The 18,232-nt window shown below is 39.3% G+C and overlaps 1 protein-coding gene across 7 annotated transcripts in view; it reads left to right on the plus strand.

Annotated features, from left to right (window-relative positions):
- The window catches only part of DLC1 (DLC1 Rho GTPase activating protein), a 426,214-nt gene that overhangs the window by 24,880 nt on the left and 383,102 nt on the right, over window positions 1–18,232 (plus strand). The window contains exon 1 of one of the 7 annotated variants that reach the window (XM_047855880.1): window positions 8,666–8,724. The exons of 5 other annotated variants lie outside the window; for them this stretch is intronic. The gene's annotated coding sequence lies outside the window, so the exon portion shown is untranslated. Of the gene's footprint in view, window positions 1–8,665; window positions 8,725–13,563; window positions 13,630–18,232 lie in introns of those variants that run through there. One more of the 7 variants, XM_047855879.1, reaches the window with a different exon arrangement.

Consider the following 18,232-nt stretch of genomic DNA (forward strand, 5'->3'; position numbering starts at 1 on the left):
ATTAATAAATTCACATTAATCCAACATCAGCTTTTATCGGAGCAAGAATTAATACACGTTTATGATGTTATTTTAAATAATTAATGGGTATTTCAGAGCCAATTGCACATTAGAGGCAAGCGTAATAGTGAAACTGATTTAGTTTCTTCCTCGTGGATTTCTGTTACTAGAAACCAGGACCAGCTTATTAATCTTTTAATACCAACAAAACCGCCATAGGTTTTGGCTCCCTCCCTCGACGAAATGCCAATATCCACAAAAGCTGGGATAACTAACATAGCCTACAGAACAGGGCCCTGCCTCTGTTATCTGGGCGCTAAACACAGTGCTGCCCATGGAATCTGTTCACTTTCTGGCTCATGTTCTTAGAAATAAAGTACTTCTCCCTGCTGCCAACAAGATCTCTATTCCACAGATAGTTTTCTAACTGTCAAGAAAATTAGAGTGCCACTTTCGAGATAACCTCGCAATTTTCAAAGGAAACATAAGCAAATAGGAAAATACACTTTTATTATTTTTTTTTCTGTCCTGTATCTACATTGGCAGAGGAATAAAACTAGTGATTAACGAAGCTCTTCAATTTTGGGTTCTATCTTTTGAGCCAGTGGAGCTTTAAAAGGATTTTATAGACGTTAAAAGTTTTATATACATTAAAAGTTAACCCAGGCACTTCAAAACAAGTTGAAATAGCATTATTATTTGGTCTAGAAAATGAATAGCTTGGTCTGAGCTTGATTTTCTAATCAAGAAAATAAGCTATGGTGAGGAGAAAGAGCATAATCTAAAGTAAAGTATGTTATTTAATCTTTGTGAAACTTCTATGTCTCTAAAAAAAAAATGGAGGCAACATTCCCTATATCACAAGGTTGCTAGAACATTAAATGAGATAGAAAATGTGATTAAACAGCTACCTAAGAGAACTACTGTAACAATCCATTTTTTACCAAAATTCAAGGTGGGTTGACGGTTGAATAACTGAACACTTGCAGGCAGAATCTATATTCACAGCATAAATAGCATCCAGGGTCAGTAGCCACTTTAACTGGAGATTTCTCAAGTGCTGCATGGTCCATGGTAAGCCTCCATACCTTCTACACTATGGGTATGCCTAGAACCAAGTAAGCATAGAACTGCTTCCCTCACCTGTAGCTTTGTAGTCTTGTATGTTACTGGTTTTCTCTGTGCTTTGGTTTTTTTCATCTGTATAATGGAATACTTCACTCTGTTGTTAGGAACATTGAATGTTAATATATACAAGTATTTAAAACAGTGCCTGGCTCATAGACAACACTATGGACTTTAGCTACCAATAGTAGTTGTTCTGTTGTTTGTTTTACTAAATTGCCCTTGTTATAGATCTGAGAGTAAGCTAAACTTGTCTGGGAATAAGTGTGGGGAAAGATTGATAAAAGTTGAGAGAGGACTTAGTATCATATAGTATATCATATCCTATACTGTATCATATCATCATATAGTAAAGCCTGGAATATGCATTCATTAACTAAATAAATATTAAGTACATTCTCTTTCTCCGCACTTGGTTGTGTGCAGTATAAGATCTGAATAAAACTCATATATACATCCTTATGTAAAAGCACTTCCATATTCAAAGGGCTAAGTCACATAAATAACAAATGACAAAATATTCAGTTAAATTAACTTTAATAACTATTACTTTTAGAACCTCATATAATATTAGGTTTGGAACCACAAGTACAGTAACACCACGGTTCAACCTAATCCAAGGAAGAAAGTATTAAGATCTATGGAACTAAAAGCATTACAGGCTTCCCTGTGAGGAAGTCAAAGAAGGTTTCACCAAGTGATGCCTCAGCTGAGCTTTGAAAGATGCAAAGACTGTGCCCTTGAGAGAATGAAGGAGAGGAATCTCTCTGTCCTTACTTTAATATTCTTGGAAAATTAAATTTTACTATTTTTTTAATACACAGGTTTCAGTCTTAGGGTAAGTGAAATAAACCAACACTTCAAGAAAGTCATTTACAAACAGTCACTTTTAAATGCTAAGGTGTGTTTTCCAAACTATTTCGTGGTGATATAAACATCAAAAGAGGAGAATAGCACTTCATATGCCATACTTTAGCTGAGGCAAAGCAGCTGTTTTCGAACTTAGATTTTTAGCTTCGTCATTTCTGGGCTTACCTTACCTAAAATAAATAAATAAATAAATAAGTAAATACATCATCTGATTTCATCATATGAGTGAATCCTGGAAAAAAAAAAATGCTAGATATGTTAATTTCCTCCCAGCTAGTATTTGATTAGTTTGCAGAGAAGTGAAATGAAGATTACGGATGTTTGCTTGATGACTAAAGCCTTATCAGGAAATGTACTCACAAAATGGCTCCGCTGTAAGATTGTGGTCAGACAGCAGTACTCAGTAATTTTCTTACCCTCATAGATATGTAAGAATCATCAACGGAGTGCCACTGGTTAATTTATTCATGGTGGACAATCATAACAAGGGGATTTAGCAGCATAATTCATCAAAACCATAAGAAGTAAAAAAGCAAGAGCATAATTCCATCTTTTAAAAAAAATCAGGGGCGCCTGGGTGGCTCGTCGGTTACGCGTCGGACTTCGGCTCAGGTCATGATCTCACGGTCCCTGAGTTCAAGCCCCCCGTCGGGCTCTGGGCCGATGGCTCGGAGCCTGGAGCCTGCTTCGGATTCTGTGTCTCCCTCTCTCTCTGTCCCTCCCCCGTTCATGCTCTGTCTCTCTCTGTCTCAAAAATAGTAAATAAACGTTAAAAAAAAATTAAAAAAAAAAATCAATTCTAATTACAATGTTTCACATCCCACCCACATATTGGCCTAGTGCGCAATTGGAGATTTTCTTCAGAGTCGCTTGGAAGAGGAACCCAAAGGTGTTTCAGCCAGAACATAACAGATGAGAAATGTACTTCATGAATATCTGATAAAAGTTCAAATTTCGATTTTCATCTTGAGTTTCAATGAAGAAATCCTTTAATAACAAAATCACATAGGGGTGCCTGGGTGGCTCAGTCCGTTAAGCTTTCCCACTTTTGATTTTGGCTCAGGTCATGATCCCACGGTTTGCAAGATGGAGCCATATGTGGGGCTCTGTGCTGACAATGTGGAGCCCGCTTGGGATCCTGCTCATTCTCTCTCTCTCTCTCCCCCTCCCCCTCTCCCCCTCTCCCCCTCCCCCCTCCCCTTCCCCCTCCCCCTCCTTCTCCCTCTCCCTCTCCATCTCCCTCTTTCTCTCAAAGTAAATAAGCTTTAAAAGATAAGAGGGCATAGTCCGTATGAGTGATGTGAATTGTCTGATGGATGACAATGTATTCAGAGGACGGCACTCGGACCACGCTGTTCATCCCCTGTTGTTACACAAAGAAAGACTGGTGCTCACGCTTGGTGGGCTAATGACAACCTTCATTTTCAACACCGTTATTTAGATGTTATTTAGATTAAATGTCAACTTGTGTCACAAAATCCATTTTATGAATTTTTGAATGAGTTAAACTTTTTCTTGAGAGAATTGTGAAGTGTATAAAGCCTATATAGCAGGAATATTAAGTATAAAATAAGTTTACTTAACAAAAATATTAAATATGTATATACATATGTAAATTAATATATAATACATATATAAAATTATATATGCATATAAATTAACTTTCAATATCTGCAGTAATCAAGCACAATCTGGGATGCAGTATTTGGCTTCCTGCAACAACGCAGTCTTTATTGATACTTGCACTAGAGGATGTGACAAAACACAGAGGAACTAAGTGGTTACTACCACAGGAACATTAGCAAGCTGGCTGGTGGTATTCTACTCCCACATGTTTCCAAGGGAGATGTAAAAGAAAACCAGATGGAGGCTAGGCCTCTGCAGTACATATCACCTTCGAAGTCTGTGGACCATTTTCTCACTCCCCCCCACCGCCAGCCTCCCACCAAAGGCACAGGGACGTGGAGTTGGGGCAACACAGCACTGGTCTTCTGAGCTCTCGGGTGCAGTGTGTATTTGCCATTGTGCATTAGGACTATAATTTCAATCCATTTCTCAATACTATCATCCCTTGCATCTTGTCTACATTTTTTTTTAACGTTTATTTATTTTTGAGACGGGGAGAGACAGAGCATGAACGGGGGAGGGTCAGAGAGAGGGAGACACAGAATCTGAAACAGGCTCCAGGCTCTGAGCTGTCAGCACAGAGCCCGACGCGGGGCTCGAACTCACGGACCGTGAGATCATGACCTGAGCCGAAGTCGGCCACTCAACCGATTGAGCCACCCAGGTGCCCCAACATCTTGTCTACACTTTACTGTGAGATGGTAGGATGATGTTTAACATCCCGTCCTATGTTGATTTACCCGACAAGGAAGATGTAATTCACTTGCCTAGACTGTTGTAGGCAGCATCCTACAAACAAATATGGGGTGAGAGACAGAATCTGCTTTTCATAGGTTCAGGGAATGTTCCAGCTGGAAGAGACTTTAAATACTCTTGCATTTCACTTTAACTGGAATAATGTGTGTGTATTGACAAGGCCAAGGAGCTATAATTTAGAGTGTTAATAGTGGTATGTCCTGTTACCAACGTGAAGCTGCTGCCCCACAGAGAAGATGCTGAGTTGCATATTATCACGGAGAAGCTATAATTTAAAAGCAATCAGAAAGAATTGGCCAACATCAAAATGTAACACAAACCTAATATTAAGGTTTTTTTGAACGATGAAAGGAAATGTTTTATCCTTCTATTTCAGACATTTGTCCTCTCGGTGTGCAGAAAAAAAAAAACCACACAGCTTTGAGAATTTAACTACCATTTCAGGTATATGCTGACAAGAATATAAATTTTGAAAAACTGAAAATAGAGTCTAAAATGAAGTTTATTTTTCTCAGCTTCTTCCAGTTTCTAGTTTTATAATAAAAAGTCTTTTCTGAGGCATGAATTTTTCTTTAATTCAATTATTCTGCACTCTCTCCCTGCGATCAACAGAGACTTTTATCATAAATATTATCTCTGTCCACTTAGAAGTTACAAAGTGGTTTCTCTCAGATGTCTTCAGTGTTTGGGTTGAGGCATGATAAATTTTAAACAAGCTGAAAAGTATTTCAAACAAGTTCCATACTGTGAGCAATCATTAAAGAGGCAAGGAGAGAAAGGAAATTAGCCAGCAGATTTCAGTATTATCTTCACGCAAAAATTTTTAAACATATTAGTGATTATGTAAAGTGCTACGTTTTTATACTTAAAATTTGACATAGACTAGAAACAAAAAGTATGCTAAGTTGTCCATCAGCCTATTCTAGGCAACTTAAAATGGAAATAAATCTGCTCTTCACATGCAGTACATTATAGTTATTATCACCTTAAATTTCCAAACCTGAACACTGAGATGATTTATTTTATTGATAGAAGATAAATAAGCAAGAGTCATATGGTTTACAGGAAGCCAGTTGATTATGAAATTTAATTTCTAACTTTTCAGATAAATCTTTTCATTTTTAAAAAAAGTTTTTTTATATTTTATTTATTTTTGAGAGAGAGAGAGAAAGACAGAGCACGAGTCAGGGAGGGGCAGAGAGAGGGAGACACAGATTACAAAGCAGGCGCCAGGCTCCTGGAGCTGGCAGCACAGAGCCCGACACGGGGCTCGAACCCACTAACAGCGAGATCATGACCCGAGCTGAAGTTGGCCGCTTAACCGACTGAGTCACCAGGCACCCCTAAATCTTTTCTTTTTTTAATGTTTGTTTATTTTTCGAGAAAGAGAGAGAGACAGCGTGTGAGTGGGGAGGGGCAGAGAGAGAGGGAGACACAGAATCCGAAGCAGGCTCCGGGCTCTGAGCTGTCAGCATAGAGCCTGACGTGGGGCTCAGGAACTGTGAGATCATGACCTGAAGTCGGAGACTTAACTGACTGAGCCACCCAGGTGCCTCATAAATCTTTTCATTTTTAAGACGACCAGATTTACACAGGACATGTCAATAATTAAGTCGCTATGCTGATGTAGAGACTTCTACATGTGAGCTTCTGCCCAATATCTGCCTCCAGTATTCCCTTCTAAAGTCAGAGCGCTGTACAATACCGGGCTGGAACCCTGGTTATCGCACAGATCATTGTAGCAAAACTCGGTGCACATAAAGTTGTTTGAGGTAAGGGAGGGTGGGTAGGATGACATAGTAGAACAAGGAGAACTGCAGGCTCAAAGAATGAAAATTTGTATGCCAGTAGTTGTTATCAAAATACACTGAAGTCAGGTAAAATCTGTTGTTTATGAGGAGAGACTAAAACAATATAGTGAATAATAAAAATGGCTGCACTGTGGTTTCCTACATAATATGAGGGCTCATGGAAGAAATACAAGAGTCAGTCTCTACTCAGAAGCAAATACAAGTTCATAGGACCCAGGAACCCTTGCTGTTGGAAGGGAATGGAAAGTAGTCACAAAGTCCTGCTTAAAATACCAAAGAGGTGTAGCCAACACACTTAATGGTGAATAATAACCTTGTCGGGGGATTTTTGTTGTTGTTCTGCATTTCAAATACAAGGAGTTATACTTGACACGGCGTTTTCAAGTAGTTATTACTATTTCAACCACTTAACAATAAACCTTGATTCGGAAAGAATTATTAGCAAATTCACAAATATTTCCTCCTGGGCCTGGCCGGTCCACTTGCAGGTGCCTCCTGATCTCACTTCCGTGTGTCAGTCCTTAAGTCCCACTTCCTGTTTTGGGCTGTGGGCACCCAGGTGGGAAGCAGCAGACGGATTTTCCCGAAGCACACTATTGTTTGCTTTTGGGGGCTGCTTATATTCACAGTCACCTATTTACCTTCTCTTAACTGCTGCCGCCTCCGTTCTTTCTGCACGGAATGCCACTGCCGCTTGATAACACCCTTCTGCGTTCCTGACCTGCTTCTCGTGTAACTTTTTGAGACCCAAAGAACCAAACAGGTGCATATCATTGAGAGTGAGTCATAAGCAATAGACACCCCCCCCCCCAGATGTACAGTCCCACCCTTTCACTTAGGAAGGAGTTGGAAAAGCCAAATTTACTTTGAAGCAATGCAAATTAAAGTGTGCCCACAGCTCTAAGAGCTAAAGGAAATCAACCCATTTGTCAAAGATGTGTTTCAGAAATTCAAAGTGTTTATCAAAAACTGTTGCCGGATCCCTATTGTTACCCCTCCCTCTCTCTCTTTTTTTTCCCTCTTTCTCTGCTGGGCTAGTCATAGTTCCAGAAAGAAAGCGCAGATGAAAAGTTGAGACCTTTGGAATCCCACTTCACTTTGGAAACACTGTAGAAATGCACTCGCGAGTTCAGCTGTGACTAACAATAGTTATGAAAATAATTCTACATCCTCAGTATTTCTCATCCCAATCCCCTTAATCCCCTCACCATCTCTTGCTCAAATTACTGCAACATCATCCTGATTTCTTTGGCTCCAGTCCTAAGCCCCACAAATCCACCCTCCGTACGGCACTCCAAATTATCTTTACCCAATGGAAAACCGTCCCACTGCCCACCGCCCCCACCGCCGAAGGTTCAAAATCCCAATATTCTAGACAAGGTTTTCAAGGACAGTCACATTCTGGGCCCTGTTTACCTCTGTAGTCTTTTCCGCTTTTCCTCATCTCACATTGAATAGGCACATTAAACCTCTCTCAGTTATCGAAATTCAGCATACTTTCTCACCCATAAAGCTCCCCCAGCCCACCTTCCTGCCCCTGGTAGTCTTCAGGTTTCATCTTACATGTCACTTCACTCAAAAAGTCTCCCCCGAACCCCTCAGACTGAATTAGAGCCTCCTTCTAAGTATCATCTGTGCCCGCCGTAACCCTCTGTACATACCCTAGCCTAGCACTTAATCACACAGTGTTGGAATTATCTATTCATACCCATATTGTAGTGGCTGAATTGTGCAGCCCCCCCCCCCACCCCAAATAGGAGCATACCCTAACCCAGGAACCTGTGAATGTGACCTCGTTGGGAAAAAGCGTCTTTGCGGATGTGATTAAGAATCTCAAGACGAGATCATCCTGGATTTCCTGGGTGAACCCTACATCCAATGCCAAGGGACCTTATACGGGGCCGAAGAGAAGACAGACACAGAGGAGAAGGCCATGAGAAGATGCAGGCAGAGATTATGCAGGCAAGGAACACCTGGAGCTGCCCGAAGCTGGAAAAGGCAAGGAAGGATCCCTTCGCAGGGCCTTGGGAGAGAAAGCACAGCCCCGCCGCCACACTTGGAGTTCTGGCCCCAGGAACTGTGAGAGAAAAAAGTTGCGTATTTCTTTTTTCTTTAAGTTTATTTATTTATTTTGAGAGAGTGAGAGCATGACTGAGGAAGGGGGAGAGAGAGGGAGAGAGAGAGAGAACTGCAAGCAGGCTCCGCACCAGGTACACAGAGCCGGATGTGGGCGGGGCTCAAACTCACCAACTAAGAGATCACGCACGACCTGAGCTGAAATCGAGAGTCAGACACTTAAGGAACTGAGCCACCCAGGCGCCCCCAAGAGGCAGCCTCAGGAAACTGCAGTTGTCTCCCCTTAACCGTGTCTTCGGTCAGCTACCCGCGGCCAGCCGCCTCCGGAAGCACAGGCCCCGCCTTCTGACGCAGCATCTTGACGTCAGTAGTCGCCGGGGTAGGTCACAGCCCCTATGTCATCGCCTCTCTGCCCCTCTGCACATGCGCGTTTTATCGTCTCCCATCCTCCCGGGGAAGGGTGAGTACACTACAGTGAGATATTTTGAGACAGAGTCCGAATTCACCCAAGTTTGTTTGCAGTATATTGTGAGACTCGTTCGACGTCCTTATTCGTTGTTAATCTGCTGTGCCTCGTTTATAAATTAAACTTTATCGGAGGTGTGTGGTATGCATGGGGGGAAAAACCGCATCTAGGGGGTTTGGTTTGGCACTACATGCGGTCTCCAAAATCCTCCGGGGGTCTTGGAACTTTCCCCAGTGGGCCAGCGAGGGGGGGAGGGTACTTCTCTAGCACACAGACCTAACCTCAAACTAAATTCCTGGGAGGCCGCGACCAGCACGCTTCGAGCTTATTCACCGTTCTCCCCCTCGTGCCTACCTTGTGCTGGCACACGGTGTGTGCTTACTGCATTTTGTAGAACGAGGGCCCGAGGGGAGACAAGCACAGTGTGTTGACCATTATCTTCGTGGACAGTAATAATTCACGCTTTTTTTTTTTTTACCGCTGTCTTGTTCCAATTGAATCACTTAATCAATTTTTCCTCATCTTTTACTTCATCTGATAGTTCTTTGGAAATTGTCATAAAAGTAACTGTAAACGATAGCAAATACCATGGGGACGTTTCTACAGAAAATGTAGCTTATTTTCTTTGAGAGATAACATGCCGGCCATAATTATAAGTAATTATATGAAGTAAAAATGCCTGAATCAGTTCCAAGCTTTAAATTGCCTCACTGCTCAACTTGAGAAAAGACACTCCCAGTAAGATAGCACTGGTGTATTTACCAATTCCATATTTTTTTCTTTTTATAAGTGATACATGCACATGGCCAAAAAAAAGTATAAAATGAAGTTGAATTTCCTCGCCGACTAGTCCCATTTTTCCAAAGACCGACCTTGCTAACTGTCTCCAATTCTGATTCATTACCTAAGTGACGATAAGTAACTATAAGTACATGCTCTTACGTGGGACTTGGGCTCAGGTCATGATCAAACCATTCATGACTTCGGCCCCTGCATCTGGCTGTCTGCTGTGGGCACAGAGCCAGCTTCAGATCCTCTGTCCCCCACTCTCTCTGCCCCTCCCCCACTTGCACTCTGAAAGTTAAAAAAAAAAAATACATGCTTTTATTTATATTTATTAATTAGTGACAGTACATAGAATTTATGCTGTTCACTTGTGAACGATGAGGTATTTCATTCGTGTGCTTAACAGATATCTTTGCTGTATCCGTTTGCTAGGACGGTTGTAACACAGTACCTGAAACTGTGTACTTCAACAGTAGGAATTGCTTGTCATTTTATTGGTTCTGAAGACCCAAAGTCTGAGATCGAGGTGTCAGCAGGGTTAGTTCCTTCTGTTGGCTGTGACAGAATCTGCTCTGCGCCTCTCTCCTGGCTTCCGGTCTTCGGCTGGTAATTTTTATTGCTCTTTGGCTTGCAGACATATCACTTGATCTCTGCGTTTATGTCCACATGGTGTTGTGTCTGTGTCCAGATTTCCCCTTTTTGCGAGGACACTAGTCATTTTGGAATGGAAGTCCATCCTGCTCTAGTGTGACTTCATAAATTGTCAACATATGAATTTGTGGGGTGGGGGAGATAACATTCAACCCACAGCAGTTGCTTATATTATGCTAAGCATAGTTCGATGTAATGGACTAAATAAAACAACGGCTGACAAATTTTCTATCATCCAAAACTTACTTTCAGTGGAATTTAGTCTTCTCATAATAGTTCAGAGTTCTCCCCTCTACCTATGGATTTTTATTATTTACGTATTTTTATTTCCTCTGATATTTGCCTTCAGGAATATGCCTACTAAATAAAATGCTCATTTCTCCATTTGTTGATTATTCATTTTAAATAGCATTTCATTCCCATTTCAGAAGTTCAGAAAATGAACACTTATCCCCTGATCTACCTCTTCTCCCCCAGCTGATCCACAGCTGGGTGTTCAAATAGATTCATTTTATTATTCATTGCCCTTTAAAATATTTATTGTTTACGTCCTATTTTTAACTAGAAATTGTTGCTGTTCAGTTACCTAGTTGGTAAACAGTTAATTGAGCACTTGCTGTGTACCAAGCACTCCTTTGGATGTGAGAGACACAAAATAACATCTTTGCTTTCAAGGACTTACTTTGTAGTATAGGGAAGCAGAAAAGAGATCCAACAAATGGATAGTAAACCAACTAAGGAGTAGAATGAACAAAAGAAAGAACAGAATCAGAGTAGGATCTTAGATACCATATGAAGGAACAGTTTCTAAAGGGAGAGTGCAATCAGAATGTTTCAAATGCTGTGAGTGGCTCACCAAGAAACTTGGCATTTAACAGCATAAAGTCCATTGGCTGGCTTGTTCATAGTTTGGCGGGGGCATAGGTTTACTTTCATAGAGTTCTTAAGACCAAAAGGGAGGACAGGAATTGAAGAAAGTAAGCAGAGCCAGCTATTAAACAATGATTTAATATTTGCTGTAAAAGAAAATGAAGGAAGAGGGTGAAAGCCAGAAGATGTGTAGTCAAGAGAGAATTTTGTAAAATGTTAAATGGGAGAGATTTGGACATCAAATTTGGAAGCTCAAAGAAATGACCCAGTACAGAAAGTATCATTACTACAACAGAGGAGGCAGGAGTGTTGTCCTTGAACTGATGAAAGAGGAGGGGATCCAGTGGCCAATGGAGGGATTGGGATTAGAAGGAGCCAAAACCCTGTATATGCCACAAAAGCGAAGGTGAAGCAAATGAAGTAGGTTTTCTGCTCGCTCTTTGATGGTACTGTATTCATATTTTACAGATGGAGCATTCTCTCAAACCTCTCTGAGAACACTAATTATAGGGATAATTTAATGTGAGGTTTAGAGGTTTTTAATGTGTAGCTAGTATTACCTGAATTATTTCTTTTTGTGCAGCAGTCTGTTTCCCTGCAATTGATTTTTCTTAATTATTTAGTGATTTGGGTTCCCTTCCCTTATTATGACCAAGGAGAATTGGATAGCATAGGTGACTGTTGTTATGACCCCTCTATGATTTTTGTAGAAATCCATTCTTCTCATAGGAATGATTTATCTCCACTTCTCATGTTTCTATCCTACCTGTATGTTCATCTCTGCATTAGGAGGTACTATAATAAATTCCTTACCATCTCCCTGGATCCAGTCTTTTTCCTCTTATTCTGGTTTATTCTATACAGTATAATCAGATTTAAACTTCCTAAGAAAACATCGTCACCAGGTTATTTCCCTTCATGAAAAAGCTAAATAATGTCTTGCTTTTTGTCAAATGAAGATAATATCCTCAGCCTGTATTTTAAAGTTCTCTATTTAGTCCTTGTTAAAATTTTAAGCTTAGTCTCACTACTCTAATAAGTCGTATAGAGACACACCACAGATCCATGCTGTCCGGCCACCATGGGCTCTTAGAGCCTCTGAGTCACTCTATACACCTAGTTCCTCATTCTAGCATTTACCCCTTAACTGTTTCAAACTCATTCTCCTTTCTTAAAGTTCCTGAAGCTACCTCTCCCTCCCTCTCTCCCTGAAAATATCTTCACTGAGGAAATAAGTGAATGATAATTAATCTTTTTAAAGTTTTGTTTGAAAGTCAACCTAATAAATGCCCTGATTTGGTGATACCAAATGCACTTTGAGGAACTATGTATTTTCCTTGTGTATTCTCAGTGATCAATATGGCATAGTGAAAAACCGGGAGTTTTCCAGCCAATGGATGGATGGATGGATGGATGCCTGAGATGAGATGGATGAGTGAGTGTGTACTTCCCCAGCTATAGTTGAATTGTCTCCATTTTCAGTATGGTTGGTGGAGGACACAACTTTGCTTGCTGTGGGTCTGGAAGAAGGAAAAAAGATTCCCTCATGGTTATGTCTTTTCATATCCTCCAATCTACTGTGTTAGTCTTCTTTGATTTTACAGACAGGAGGGAGTGTATTCCATAATGAAATTATAATTGTTTTCATGAACATATATTTTTGTTAATGTATTCAGTCATCAATTCATTTATTTAGCATTATTTTTAGCATATAACATTTAGGCATCATGTTAATTGCTAGATAATCAGCGATGAATATTATTTTCTTCAAGAAATTCAAAAAAACTTGAAGGATAAAACTTTCCTAACTCTAACACTTAAGGAATATGCTCCATTAACATGATGACCATTTATCCTTGTTTGTCTGGCCACTCTGCTTTATGCCTGTTGTCGCCACATCACCTACTTTGCTCCTCCGTTCACCTTCTGAAGTGTCCCATTTTATCACCTAAATGGGACCCAGATTACATTGTTGACTTATGCAGTGCCATACTAAAAAGAAGTGGGTTATGGATGTGTATGTAAAAATGAAAATGCACCTTCCTCTTCTAAATCTGTATTTATTAGTGGCGTAAGAAAATCCTGTTGAAATTAGTAGAATATATTTGCTTTTTTTTTTTAAATTTTTCTAATGTTTTGAAAACCTCAATCCAATATGTTTTGGTAGAGATTAAGCTTTAGATAACTAGTGCTTTTTTTAATGCTTCAAAAATATCATGGAAAATAAGGCTCTTATAGCTGGATGTTCACAGAAATCTGTGGAAGAGCTAATATTCACAAAGCATTAAGTGACACTAATTAGATTTCTGAAGCAATACTAAAATAGCTCATTATATATTCTATTTAAAGTTCAAAATGTATAAAATACTTACTAGTTTTAAATTGATACGTTTCACCCATCACAATTCATCTCTATAGCTTCTTTTAGCTTTAAAAGGCAACCTACTCACTTTTCTCATTCCCTAGGAAATGGTAAACTAAGAACTGATTACCTGTAGAAGTTTCTACACTACCCATTCATAATTCAGTGGAGAACTGGTTATGAAATAATGACCCAACCATGTGGGAACCACAAACAACACAAGATTGAAGGTAATGATGAGTTTAGATCCATTCTCTTTTTATAGAATAATTTCACTCAACACTAATTAGTTTTCTGAGATGACATCCGGGTCTCTTTGACATCACAGGCTCATTTCTTAGTGCCACATACCCAGTACTTGTCAATCACTGACCATAGTTTATTCTTCTAAAGATTTAAGTAGCAGCCTCAGGGTTTATATTTCCCCAAATTTACCTCAGAGCTGAAATATACCAAAGAGTCTCCCAATCTCTGGAAGAGATTCTGTGGTTATGGTTGTATTTTTTTTTCCTTGTGAAACTACCACTGTTTATAATCTCTATTTTCTATGGTTGCTATTCATAAAAGGGTCTTTTTAAACTTTCTTTCTTTAATTCACTAAGTAAGTCCAAAAATCTCCATGGCTTCTGGGCACATGCTAAGAATAACAGGAAATTCATTATTATAACCAGTGGTATTTAGCCAAAGCCCTGATAGGAAAGATGGCCTTTGCTGAGCCTCAGCATCAGAAAACTAAAATCCTTTTGAACCAAAATTGAATATCAAGGTTTTCTCCAGACTAAAGAGTTTTAGAACTAAACTTTAATTATGAAGATATCTGTACTGTGTTATAGAAAACATCTTTTTTCAAGTCTTTTAAAAACAAATTCAACCCTGACACAACACGTTTAAGTCAAAGAAGGAAAACCAGCTACAAGTATTTAGGAATCTACTACTTTTTTTAGACAAAATTGTAATTTGGTCTTGTCTGTTAAAAAATACCATTATGTCAGTATCAAAATATGTTCTCATTTAATTGTTAATACCTGCACTTTGCGTTGGCATAAACCCACAAGAGACTTAGTGACCAAATAAAACCAAGAAGGAAAATTTAGGCAGTTACTCTAGAGGTCTTTTATTCTCAGTAAGTCAAATTGACACATCTTTGCATAAATGCTACAGAAGAGTAACGTGGAACCTGTTATTGTTCTTACGTTATGATGGGGGAGGGCACAGGGTTAGTTACCTCCTAGAAGAGTGTTGTTCTCTTTCCAGCTCTGACAGCACCTGTGACCTGGAGCAAGCCTGTCCCCTCCATAGGATTGTTTCCTCATTGTTCTGGGGAGGGTATTGAATTAGCAAATCTTTCTGTTTCCCCCCAGCTTCCCATTTCTCTGATTCCCACATAGTTATTTGATAGTAAATTGTGTTTGGTTGTCAGCATAGTGAATGTTGTTTATTTATCAGCATTTACTTTCAAATATTAGAATTTGTCACACAAAGTTGTCACTGCAATGGAAAGATGATAACCGTGTCACTAAAAAACAAGTACTTCAAAAATTTCCTTCTAAAAACCTGTCTTCCTGTTCCATGTGGATGGTTTACTGATAGATTTCACCTGAGCATTGAGTGTCTGTCTTAGTCTCATCAGGCTGCTATAACAAAATACCATAGGCTAGGTGGTTTAAACAATAGACATTGTTTCCTTATAGTTCTGGAGGCTAGAAGTCTGAGATCAGGGTGCCAGCATGTTCGGATTCTGGCGCGGAGTCTCTTCCTGGCTTATGGGTGGCCACCTTACTTTGTTCTTACGTGGTGGAGAGAGGAAGCTTTGGTTTCTCTCCCTTTTAATAGGATGCTGATTCTATCATGGAGGCTTTATCCTCACAACCTCATCTAAAACTAATTACTTCCCAAAGGCCTCACCTCCTAATACCATCATATTGAGGATTAAGGCTTCAACATCATTTGGGTGGAAGGAAGAGGTCACAAATACTCAATCTACATGAAGGATCTCTCTTAACATATCAGGTTAGCACGTCACCCTCCGCCTCCACACTCTGATGCTCAGCATCACACAGTCTGCCTCTTGGTGGTTCTCTAATTCCTTCATATTTGTCTCTTCAACTATAACCTCTTTAAGGTAAAGACAGGTTTTCCTTTTTTCCTTACTTTTACAGTGACTAGTATTTAGGCACTTAGTAAATATTTATTGATAGATTGATAAACCCTCTATAGTGCTGAATACAATATTTTGCCAAGAAAAAGTTAACACATTTGTAAGGGATGTGTACTTAGCACTCTTGCTGTAATACCCTCACTAAAACTATCAGTATATTATAACTGTTTAATTATTTAATAGTCATTGTTTGTGTTTCTGATGAATAAGGAACTTCTGCTACTTAGAGGAAATGTTTACATCACCCTGATTTAGTAAATGGCATAGTTTTGTTTAAGACACTAGCATTTCCTGCCAGATGAAGTCCAGGGATGTTTCTTCCCAATGAAGCATGACCCAGCAAACCGTCAGGGGTTCAACTATATCCTAGGAGACTTGAGCACTGAAGACTTCTGGAGACACAGGCCAAGTCTCATAGTGTGTAAAGAATTCCCAAGGATTGGGGCACCTGGGTGGCTCAATCCCTTAAGCAGTAGGCTCTTGATTTTGGCTCAGGTCATGATCTCACAGTTCATAAGATTGGGTTGGGCTCTGCACTGACAGCACCACAGCTGGCTTGGGATTCTCTCTGCCCCGCCCTCCAACTCTGCGCATGCACGCTCTCTCTCTCTCTCACTAAATAAATAAATAAATAAATAAATAAATAAATAAATAAATAAATAAATATGAAAAAAAGAATGCCCAAGGATCAATGGTCATTAATTCAAGATATCTAATGAATTCTTAAGCAAGTGTTGGATTTAATTTTACACTGTTTAGGATAAATTATAGAAAATTAAACATTGAATTAAAACGTAAATATTTCTGCAAGATTTCCAACTTCTTAGCCTCTCTTTCATTCCTTCCTCCAAGAAAATGAACAACCACTCCCTTCAGTCAATGTATGTATGCATGTATATATACACGTAAGTCTGTAGCAAGAACAGCATTAGTTTCTTCTGGAAGGAGACTCAGATTCCTAAGGTGAAGGACACTGCTCCCAGTCTCTCAACTATTCCCTGGGAAAGTTAAAAATAAGTCCCACTGAAAAAATAAGTTGGCACTTGTTATTTGAGAAAATTGCTTTATTCCAGGAACTGCCTCATGTAGCAGAAATTTATTTACCATCTGTGTGGACTTTAAAATTTTTCCATCTTAACTGATACACAACTGAAATAGAAACAGACTTTCCGTGCGTAGGTTTTCCACAGGCCTCAATATTTTAAAGGGTGTTAACTAAGAAACTTTTGGGATTTTTGTGGTCCCCAGAGTGGGAGAGCCCCATGACTGCCCCTCAGGTCTAAAATCTCCTTCTGGAGACAGGCCCCAGGCTGATGTCACTAGTGACTTCAGGTTGGGGTGAAAGGGGTGGGGGGACCTGCCAGGGAGCATTCCAGGGACTTTGCTGAAAGGCATTCTTTATTTTAAATGGCCAGTAGAACAGTTACCTAGCACATTATGTTCAAATAATAAAATAAAAATAAAAGTCCCTTGGGCAATAAATGTCTTCTTCCTGAATTGCTTTTAAGTTATGTAGTCAGATAAGACAAATGTGCTTTCCTCTTTTTCAGCTGTATCAAAGGGTTATTTTATTCAAATGTTTTATTAAATTTTTCCACAAGAGGAAGTAACTTTGTTCACTGAGGGGAAAAATGAGGTTGAATGGGTGGCTGAACACAAGTAGATTTATTGTTAAGCAGTGCTTTATATAAACTACAGAAAAATCAAGGGAAATCCAAGTGCCACTTTTTATACCAAAAAAGCTGAGCTGCCCAGATGTTCTCCTACAATATTAAGCTTTTCTACCATTATTCTCGAGGACGGAAACTGGAGTGGCTGTATCTCTTTACATTGTATGCTCTCCCTTCAAGAAAACTCAAGAGCTTTGGACCATTTGGTTATCTGTAAAGACTTTATCAAAGCAGTATCTCACTTTTCTAGACATGGAATGTTAATTTAACAGCTATTGGAAGGTCAAAATCATGTCCAGTTATGTAGGATGTATATTTTAATAATATGTTTCTTATTGCAAATTTTGATGCTAATCTTAACATTCAAACATAAATTTCAATAAAACTTGTAGGAGATAGGAAATTACACAACCTATCCATAATTTCCCTTTTCCAAATTCCTATAATTCCTACACTGTTTTAGCATTAACTGTGTGCTGGCACCAGACCTGGACTACATGCATCATATCATTTAATTCTCACAAAACTTACAAATTTAGTAAAAATTGGTAGATGAAAAATATGAGGCCTTGACAAATAGATAACATACTCCCAGGTCACAGATCAATTAAGTGTTGGCTTAATTGAGTCAGACCTCCAAAACCCATTATTCTGACCATAGTACAGGCTTTAGGATTAGCCATTAATATGGAAAACCCAATTCTGATGGAATACATAGGAATTTTTAAAACAGTATTAATCTCAGCTTTTAAGGCCGCCTTTAAAATATAGAAGACTTCAGAACTTCAAAGACTGTTGTTTATTTACAAAATTGAAGGAGAGGCACTTTTACTCTTTGACCTATACATTGGAAAGTAGGCCTGTGAAAATTTAAAAAGCAGGGCTGTTACCCAGACTTACAATCACTGTCCAGTTCTTTGTCACTCCTAGAAAACTGTGCTGTTGCATAAAATTCATAAAAGAAAGTATAAGAGAGTGGCTTCCGGAAACAAAATTCAGTTTGAT

Source organism: Prionailurus viverrinus, chromosome B1, assembly GCF_022837055.1.
Source record: "Prionailurus viverrinus isolate Anna chromosome B1, UM_Priviv_1.0, whole genome shotgun sequence".
NCBI classification, from domain to species: Eukaryota; Metazoa; Chordata; class Mammalia; order Carnivora; family Felidae; genus Prionailurus; species Prionailurus viverrinus.